This window comes from Jaculus jaculus, chromosome 1 (assembly GCF_020740685.1).
Source record: "Jaculus jaculus isolate mJacJac1 chromosome 1, mJacJac1.mat.Y.cur, whole genome shotgun sequence".
Classification (NCBI taxonomy): Eukaryota; Metazoa; Chordata; class Mammalia; order Rodentia; family Dipodidae; genus Jaculus; species Jaculus jaculus.
The window spans coordinates 214,176,073-214,186,020 of record NC_059102.1 but is presented as its reverse complement, the minus strand read 5'-3'; the positions used below and the strand labels follow the sequence as shown (position 1 = coordinate 214,186,020).

Below are 9,948 nucleotides of genomic sequence, written 5' to 3'. Positions count from 1 at the left end.
ACCTTTAAGATGAATGATATTCCAGTATGCCACAAGAGTTAGAGTGAAGCATAAGACTAGAAATGAAAGGGCAATCAGCATGCTGGTTTCATTCATTAACTTGTTCTTTGAGTGTGGGGATTGAATCCAGAGCCTTGGATATGCTACACAAGCACTCTGCCTCTGAGGCACATTCCCAACTTCTTCACATTCATTTTAGCTTTCATTGATTTTAATTCCAATTCACTGATCTTAATAATAGGAAACAAATCAGTCTATCCAATGTCGATTCTCAAATTCTAAAAGAAAAAAATACTTTCTGACTTTCAATTTCTGGCAGAGTAAAACATATAGTTCCACTGAATATCTAAAATCTCAGGTGTGATAAAAGGAGCCACAAACTTGGAATAATACCCCTTTAATTCTTGCTCTTGAGCTGCTGAATTTCAGAATTAAAAAGCATTTTAAGAATTAATTAGCTAATAATTTACCCTATATTATACTTCTAAACTCAGTGATACTATATAATACACTCTCTTAATTCCCTGTTTAGCTTTGCCTCTCAAGTACAATCTAAGAAACTACTTTGGAGGCAAGATTTTGCCCTTACGAAAGTAGAATTTTAGCAGGCATGGTGACATTTATCATCTCAGCATTTGGGTAGAAAAGGCAAGAAATTGTGAAGTGCCTTCAAGGGTATGTAGTGAGACCTTTCCTCAAAAAAAGGAAGAAAGAAAGAAAGAAAGAAAGAAAGAAAGAAAGAAAGAAAGAAAGAAGAGAAGAGAAAAGAAAAGAAAAGAAAAGAAAAAGAAAATAACAAAACAAGAAAAGAAAAAGGAAGAAAGAAATAGAAATTTAAAGTTCTGTAGAATGGTTACACAAACTATAGGTTGTATAGTCTTTGTATATAATTTTTAGAATGACTAACATTCAACAAGAGCTAATAATCTAGTTCTTTCCCATTACAAAGAAATCAAAGTATACTAAATATGGCCAGTTAAGTAAAATTGTATGATGAAGGGGACCATTACTGAAATTATCCACTGGTTCTCATAAAGACTATTACTTATATTACCATGTTGTCAGAGACAGAGGTCTATTAGAATTTTCTGCTATTAAGTTGAAAAGGCACTAAGTTCATTCCATGTATCAAAGAAAAAGTTAAAAAAGGTAAAAAGGATTGAAAATAAACTGAATCTTAAAATATGATTACTTAATTATGAGGATGTTTTCAGTGTGATTCTAGAGCTGTTTTCATCATTCACTTTAATTTTAAATAAATATAATAAATTTCTTATAAACCTCTAGGGTCAATAAACTCTATAACAGATCATTTTATCTGGTTTATTCTAATTATCTGAAAATGTAGCTTTGTAGGTGTGGGGGCTTGGCAAACTGATGCTCTGAAGTGCGGCATTTTGACAATACTTATCTGGAGAAACAGTATCAGAACTGGAATCTTTCTGACTCTTCATCTTGTTTGGGTCCCTCCCACTTCACACATAGAGAACCTTCCTCTGAGGTCCTATAATCTGACTAATACTTTCCTTGCCCAAAAGCAAACAATTGTCATAAAGCCCTTTTCCAGGGCTCTCTTGAGGTAACCAGGTATAACCTGACAGGAGAAAAGAGTGAAGCCTGTCACCAGGCCCAGATACACTTTTTCTCCAATTCTCTGGTAGACTTTATCTGCATATGACAACTTTGTTGACAGTGAACACTTGCTTCTCACTTCCCATAACTTGTCATTAGTTCCTGGAGGGTGTGAGGAACTTCCCCCAAGACTTTTGCTGCCCTCTGGGCACATTTATTTCTTCTAAATAATTATTTGCTATTCCTCTAAACTCCCAATCCTCCATTTCTCTTTCTCCTATGAGAAAGACATGACATGTTAATGCATAGATGATTTTGTCTTCTATTAATTTATCAATTCTCAGTTCATATCAGCAGTGTCTCAGAAAGCAGAAAATAAGTTTTTTTTGGCCTCTATGTAAGTTCAAAATGAAATTGTATTCATTATTACTTACTATTTGGTCACTCTCAAAATTGATTTATGATAGTTATCAATTGAAAGTATTTAATTGGTATTTGTAATCAATTTGTATGATTATAACGTGAGTAAAGATATTATGCTTATTTTCAGGCTTTTAGAAAATATATTCATACAATTTATCTGACAAATATTGCAAAACAGCAAAAAATGGTCTTATGAATAGAAGATATTTTCATTCAGTTGTTGCTGGTCTATATATGTTCATTGCTTTTCTTAGGGTTTGGAGCTTGACTGATAGTTATCAAAAGGTAAAGCACACCAGTAGCTTTAACTGTCTTTTTTACTTTGGTTCATACTTTGTCAGACTTTTTCAGAAATGCCTGTTTTGTTTTCATGAAATTTCTGATAGAAGCAAAGGAGTACAAAGTTTAAAATAATTTTAATTTTTCTTAAAATCATTGATTTCAAGACTATAGAATTTATGAAAAGTAAGACATGTGGGTGATTGGAATAAATTTAAAAATCTGGTGTGAATTTTTCATTGGGATGATTTAACATGTGATGCTTAACTTTGAGTTACAAATTTTCATTTCTTCATTTGAACAGAAAATAAGATTGGTCTTGGCTAATCAATTATTGAAGAGAAAAAACTGTGTGTGTGTATTGGGGTACTGAAGTATCTTTCTCTCTTATTACACACTTCTAGCACCCAGGCACGAAAACTATGTCTATTCTACATAATAAGTTTAATTCTTTCCCATAGAGTGGTAGCATGTGATTCTTGATTGTGTATGAGAGGCAGCGGGACTGTGAAAGATGAGGCTTTCTTGGTACAATTCAAATCCGTTGTTCAGGACTGGAAAGGGAACATAGCCACCAGTCATGCATTTTTGAGTAAGAGTGAATGTTTGTCTTCATTAGTCTACTGCAGTGCACATCAACTCATGTGTTTACGAATTATGTGTATTTTGAAACACATAATAGGTTTCTGTTCTTTTTCATGCTTTGGAAAAATCACCAAACTAAGGTTTTAATTTTAGGGAAAGACCATATGTGGAATAATGAAGCCACTTTGAAGCTTAATATTTTCTGTGTTATGTAGTTGAAAGAAGAGGTTATATTTAATCACATTTTAGTGCATTAAAGACAAATGACTTCAGTCAATAAGCTGAGTTTGCTAAATTGCCCTTTTAATTCTCTTTAAGAAGTTATTTATCTATTTACTGAATGAACTAATGAGCAAAGTGGAGTCTGGAGAAGATTATGGGAAATTAAGCAAGATTAACAAAATAAAAAAGAACAAAACCAAAAAACTTTTCTGGTCTAAACATTATTATTTAGGGATAATTCAATAACAACTGGGGGGAGGGGAGCCTCAGAAGACTGATAGCTTCCTCTTTTGTAGCTGCATATTAACAAAAAAGTAGTAAAATTCAATCTGATTCCACAGTTGCTTGTTTTTCTAATAAGGATACATATTATACTTAACCTTGAGAATGGGAATAATAACATAATTAGTATATATGTAAAATCCATTTATTTTTTTTAAATACTAAACTAGGGTCCATATTTCATATGAAGTAATATGTCACAGCAGTGCCTAGCAGGAAAACTGTTCATGGGCAAGACTACCTTCCAGAAACTGACCTCTGTCAACTCTCTTCTATGTCATTTTGGCCTTTGAGAACCTTTGTAGCTTCAGGTTCAATTTACCTTTTTTTTTTTTTTTTCATTTTGTTTCTCACTTTCTGTCCTCTTGCTTTTCTTAAACATTTTATTTTTATTTTTTATTTATTTGGCAGTGAAAGAGGGAGGGAGGGAGGGAGGTACGGAGGGAGAGATTGAGAGAGAGAGAATGGGAGCATTAGTGTCTCCAGCCACTGCAAATGGACTGCAGACTCGTGCATCTGGCTAAGGTGGGTCCTGGGAAATCGAACCTGGGTCCATTGGTTTTGTAGACAAATACCTTAACGGCTAAGCCATTCCTCCAGCCCAAACCTCTGATGTCATCAATCATACCTATTTTTCATTTGTCCATCAAACCTTACTTAGTACTCTTTCAAATGTTTGAATCCCTCAACCATGATTTACTTTCTTCTCACTAACTAGGCACTGCTTCTGTAAAGAGATCATCCCTCCTACCAGCACAGAAAACAGGAGATAGTTTAGAAAGTACCCTACTTTGCCAGATGCATGATTCTTCCCCTAAAATAATAATTCAAGATATAGCCAACAAAAAGAAGGCATAAAGTTAAACTTTGGAATGAGCTAGGCATGATGTGTTCTAACCCTAGTACTCAGGAAGACGAGGCAGGAGGATCTCAAGTTCAAGTCCTGAGTGTGACTAACTGATTCCCAAAGCAGTATCACGATAGCCACATGGAGATGTCTTCAACAGCCATGGAAGTGACTCTGGGCTTTTGAAATCAGTTTAGAAAGAAGTAGAGCATTAATTGAGAGGGACAAACATTCCAGATAAGGGAAGCCGAGTTAAAGGCCTCTATGGAGGAGACAGAGGAAGAGGAAGGGGATGAAACCCTGAAGGGAACAGCAATCTGGATTACAGACTTCCAGAAAGAGCCCTTGGTAGTATCAGATGACAAAAGGAGATGGAAGCTTGTCCTTCTTCCTGGCCAGGAGGAGGAGCGTCCCTCTGCCACCTGGCCTAGGTGGGTGGGCTTGAGACCTGCAGGACTGACTGACTGGATGCACCAGCGACAGTCAGCGCCTCCCACCTTCACACTCAGGAAGGCAGGACTTTCAGCAAAGGTTCAGTTCCCACAGAAACGGGTTTTCCCAGTTCTTGGGAGACCCCTCCTCTGTAAAGGGCTTGGTGTCTTTCCCCTTCTTTCCCTCTTACTCTAAAGAACAAATTACTCTTTCAAAATTCTTTTCTGTCTCTTAATTCCTTTATTTGCAGAAAATATGAACCCAGGATCCGTACAGGATACCCAGGAAGAAGGAAGGAGAAAGTGGAGCAGGAGGCTGAGGTAGAAGTGTAGAGCAGGAGGAAGAGGAGGAGAAGGAGGAAGTAAGATGCACTGGTGGAGAATCTGGTGGGTTTAAATCAGCTGCAGAACTGTTCCACTGTTGGCTCCAAGATTTTCTTACTTTGTATTATGAAATTTCCCTCTTGTAATTATTTTAATTTTTAAAATTTATTTTTATTTAAGAGAGAGAGAGAGAGAGAGAGAGAATGGGTGTGCCAGAGCCTTTACCACTGCAAAATGAACTCCAGATGAGTGTACCTCTGGCTTACATAGGACCTAGAAAATCAAATGTGGGTCCTTGGACTTTACAGGTAAGCACCTTAACCTCTAAACCATCTCTCCAGCTCCCTCTTGTAATTTCTTTGGGGCAACTGTACATTCTGTATTCCCAGGTTTCTGGCCTGTTGCTTCTTACTTAAGTTCTGTTTAGCTTCCTGGGGCTCATGGCTGACACTCCATCTCTCCTGTTGCACTTTAGGTTTTCATTTTGTAGGCAGTAACTGCAGGATGTCATGTGAGGGACAGAGTATTTTGACCCAGATATAAGACTGAAGCTCGTGGACTTGCTGAGTTATCTCCTGTGAGACCATACCAAATGCTTCAGCAGGCTTGTACAATTAAGAATTAAGATAAGGAGCTGGGCATGGTGGCGCACGCCTTTAATCCCAGCACTTGGGAGGCAGAGGTAGGAGGATCATCGTGAGTTTGAGGCCACCCTGAGACTCCATAGTGAATTCCAGGTCAGCCTGGGCTAGAGTGGGACCCTATCTTGAAAAAAAAAAAAAAAAAAAAAGAATTAAGATAAGGTTTAAATTACGAATTGCTCTTGACAAACAACAACATCACCTACTCCACAAATATTTAATTATAGCTGGAAAAATATCTCTCACTATTCCACAATCCTGACTAATCAAATTTATTCACTTTTCCATTCTTATTAGTTTCACCCATATAGATTCATTATTATTATTATTTATTTTTTTTTTTGGTAAAAATGTAGCAGTACTCCACGTTTACCATACCAAACTGACTTCAAGGAAGAAACAGAGATATATGTGTTTTATTTCCTAACATGTTGGAACAAATGTAAATTATCAAAGAATGCTACCACCTACTGTGCTACTTAGTAAGTACAGAAGCCCCAGAAATTTCTATTTTTTTCTAAGTGAAGCTGAACTCACTTTGTGTGAAAAAGATCATTTTACCACCTATGGTAGGGAGATCCTTGAAATGTGTGGAAGCTCCCAACTCTGTATTGCAAAAACTTTTTTCTACTGCTTTAATCCCAAACATCACCCACGATCATCATATAACCACCTTTGGAACTTTAATTTTCTACGTGTTCCCTTCCTAATTATCATTATGAAACAAGAAATGAGGTAAGAGTAAATAGTCTACACTGTAAGGAAAGGATTAATGACCTGGAAAGACATTGTTGCTGTTTCCAATTTCAGGGAATTTCTGAATGATATTATACTATTTAAATTTGATTACTAGGTTATACAACTATCAATGATTCCCACTAAATTGTTTGAAAATGTAAAATAAAAATATAATTTTGGTGGTGGAAGATCAATAGCTGGGGAATATGATATGGGGCTAGCTTTAGACAGACCTACAAGTTTGGTCAAACCTGTCTTTGATGGAGCTGGAGAAATGGATTAATGCTTATAATCTTTTGCTTGTAAAGTCTGACTTTACAAGGTTCAATTCCCCAGTACCCCTGTGAAGCCAGATGCACAAAGTGATACATGCATCTGGAGTTTATTCACAATGGCAAAAGTTTTTTTTGCTTGCCTGTTCTCTCTCTCTGAAAATCCATCCATCCATCCATCCATCCATCCATCCATCCATCCATCCATATATGTGTATATATAAATATACATTTAAATATATTTTTTAAATGCCCTTGATTTTGGATCACTTTGTTGCTGCTTTTTGTGCCTTCCTCTTTCACTTCACATTCAGAGGCATCCTATGTCCCCAAACTATACAGATAGCTTGATGAATTAGTTAGCACAGACATTTTAGTGGTTTAATTACCAGTGCTCTGGAAGGGTATGAATTTGTAAGGATAACCTCCAGGAACCGTATTTAGCCAAAGTAGCTTTAGTAGTGGCAATTCCCAGACTGCATTCCTGGAAAGGGCTGTATTTGCTGGATAAAAGATTTCCTGGGCTGGAGAGATGGCTTAGCGGTTAAGCGCTTGCCTGTGAAGCCTAAGGACCCTGGTTCGAGGCTCGATTCCCCAGGACCCACGTTAGCCAGATGCACAAGGGGGCGCACGCGTCTGGAGTTTGTTTGCAGTGGCTGGAGGCCCTGGCACGCCCATTCTCTCTCTCTCTGCCTCTTTCTCTCTCTGTCACTTTCAAATAAATAAAAGTAAACAAAAATTAAAAAAAAAAAAGATTTCCTGACCTGTAATTATATCATATTAGAGTAAATCTACCTTTTGTGTGTATAGACATTTTAAAAAATATTCAAGGTCTTTAGAAGGAGAATTGGACAGATAATGCTAAGACTTAGAGAATGGACAATAGGAAATTGCAATCATCTTTATTGAATGCAAGGAGTTTTGCTGTGTTTTGATGTGAATGTTACATGCCTCACACCTCTGCTGAAAACAAAACAAAACAAAATGGGAAAAAAAATCAGAACCTCCAACAATAATCAGAATACTTATCGACAAAGGTTCTCTCTCCAGAGATTAAATAAACAATTGTATATAATCACTTCTTTGAACACTTCTGTAATATTAGGCCTTATTGGTCTTTTGAGAAGATTTTCTTCTTCAGCAACTGGCTCTGTAGGTGTTCTGGAATTCTTCCTTCAAGGGAATTTCATCCAGCATTAGGCACTCAGGCTAAGACTTTGTGAAATCATCACTAACACTCTCTGGAAGCTCCACCCTCTGCTGAGGTTGGAATCATGGCTAGATTGGTCCTTTGTCTTCTGGAACCTTGGAGTCATACATAGGAATATGATGATGTCTTATGATGAACATGTGATAGCTGATAAAATAGTGTATGTCTCCTTGAATCAGACGTATTGATATGGAAAGAATAAAATTAAATAATTATTTTATTTACTTTTGCAAATTCATCTGTAACTCTGTCTTAATTGAAATTTTATGTAAAATTTCAGTCAACAGGTGATGGTTCTGTTCATTCCCATTTCTAAGAAATATATTCATACAAATACATTTGCTATTTAGAAAAAGTGCATTTAGGGCCTCACTTAATTAAGACCTTTTTCTCTCCATAATGTTGTTTTAGGAAGACAGCTCATGCATGTGCTACTGTAGCAGTTTTTGTCACAGGCAAATTAAACTAAGAACTGTCCACTTTAGCAAAATTTTCTAAATACTGCGTGACCCAGGAATCACATGAAGTATTGCTGTAACAGTTCAAATCAGGGCTGGAGAGATGGCTTAGTGGTTAAGCGCTTGCCTGTGAAGCCTAAGGACCCCGGTTCAAGGCTCGGTTCCCCAGGTCCCACGTTAGCCAGATGCACAAGCGGGTGTACGCGTCTGGAGTTCGTTTGCAGAGGCTGGAAGCCCTGGTGCGCCCATTCTCTCTCTCCCTCTATCTGTCTTTCTCTCTGTGTCTGTCACTCTCAAATAAATAAACAAATAAATAAAAATTTTAAAAAAAGAGTTCAAATCATCATATTTGGCCAAACACTAAGTTGTGTAATATTACTGAGTATTTAAGCAAAATTGATGGCCATTAAGTCCCATAGCTTCCCTGTGAAACCTGTATGGTCTTGTTCTCCTTAGCAACCCTCAGAGCTAAATGCTTCTTTGGCATTTAGTTTTTATTCATAATCATAAACTTAACTCTGCTAGACTTGAAGGAAAATATGGAACCCCAAAGAACTGCAGTGAGAGCACAGAGATTACAGGATATGGAGAGCAGATGGGGAGTGCAGTGTGCTGTCCTGAGCTAAAGAAGGAATAGTCTAGTGGTTAAGATGGAACAAGTCAACTGTATTATAATTGTCCACAGTCAGCGATGGTGACCTTCTTGCTGGTCTTGCCATTCCTGGACCCAAGGTGCTCCATTTCTTTGATAATCTTCATGCGTTCTTTCACCTTCCCAAAGACTACATGCTTACCATCCAACCATTCAGTCTTGGCAATGCAGATGAAAAATTGGGAACCGTTTGTGTTTGGACCAGCAATTGCCATAGACAATATCCAAGACATATATGTGCCATAGACAATATCCAAGACATATATGCTTCAGGATGAAGTTTTCATCTTCAGATTTCTCTCTACAGATGGACTTGCCATCAGTGCTATTATGGCATGTGAAGTCACTATCCTGGCACATAAGTCCTGGAATAACCCTGTGAAAGCATGGCCATTTATAATCAAATCTTTTCTCTCCAGTGCTCAGAGCATAAAGTTTTCTGCTGTCTTTGGGACTTTGTCTGTAAACAGTTTTGAAGGAGATGTGGCCCAAGGGCTCATCATCAACTGCAATGTCAAAGAACATGGTGGGGTTGACCAAGGCTGGCAGGAACCAGCAACTGAGCACTGTGGTGTCTGCAAAGCTGGTTTGTTTTTTATAACAAGATAGCCAAGCACAGAATAATTCAGTCATGGTCTAGCTACTCCTCAGTTATGTTTATGGCAATACCGAGGCATAGCTCTGGAGTAGAATTTATGTTTGTTCAGTGCTGCAAATCACTTTTGCTTATTTTATTTTTCTATAATATGTAACTATATTTTCATCCTGAAACATTTCCCCCACTTGGAAAATAATAATCAGTTTACTTGTTTTCAAAGGTTAAAAGTCCACAAAATAATGAGTATTAATGATATAGGAATCAAATACATTCAGCAGATAATACTGTCTTTTTTTTTTAATAATTTTATTTATTTATTTATTTGAGAGTGACAGACACAGAGAGAAAGACAGATAGAGGGAGAGAGAGAATGGGCACGCCAGGGCTTCCAGCCTCTGCAAACGAACTCCAGAC

The 9,948-nt window shown here is 37.2% G+C and overlaps 1 pseudogene; it reads right to left on the bottom strand.

The window, feature by feature from the left end:
* Positions 1-8,953: 8,953 nt before the first annotated feature.
* Positions 8,954-9,569, bottom strand: LOC105944623 (annotated as a pseudogene).
* Positions 9,570-9,948: the final 379 nt, after the last annotated feature.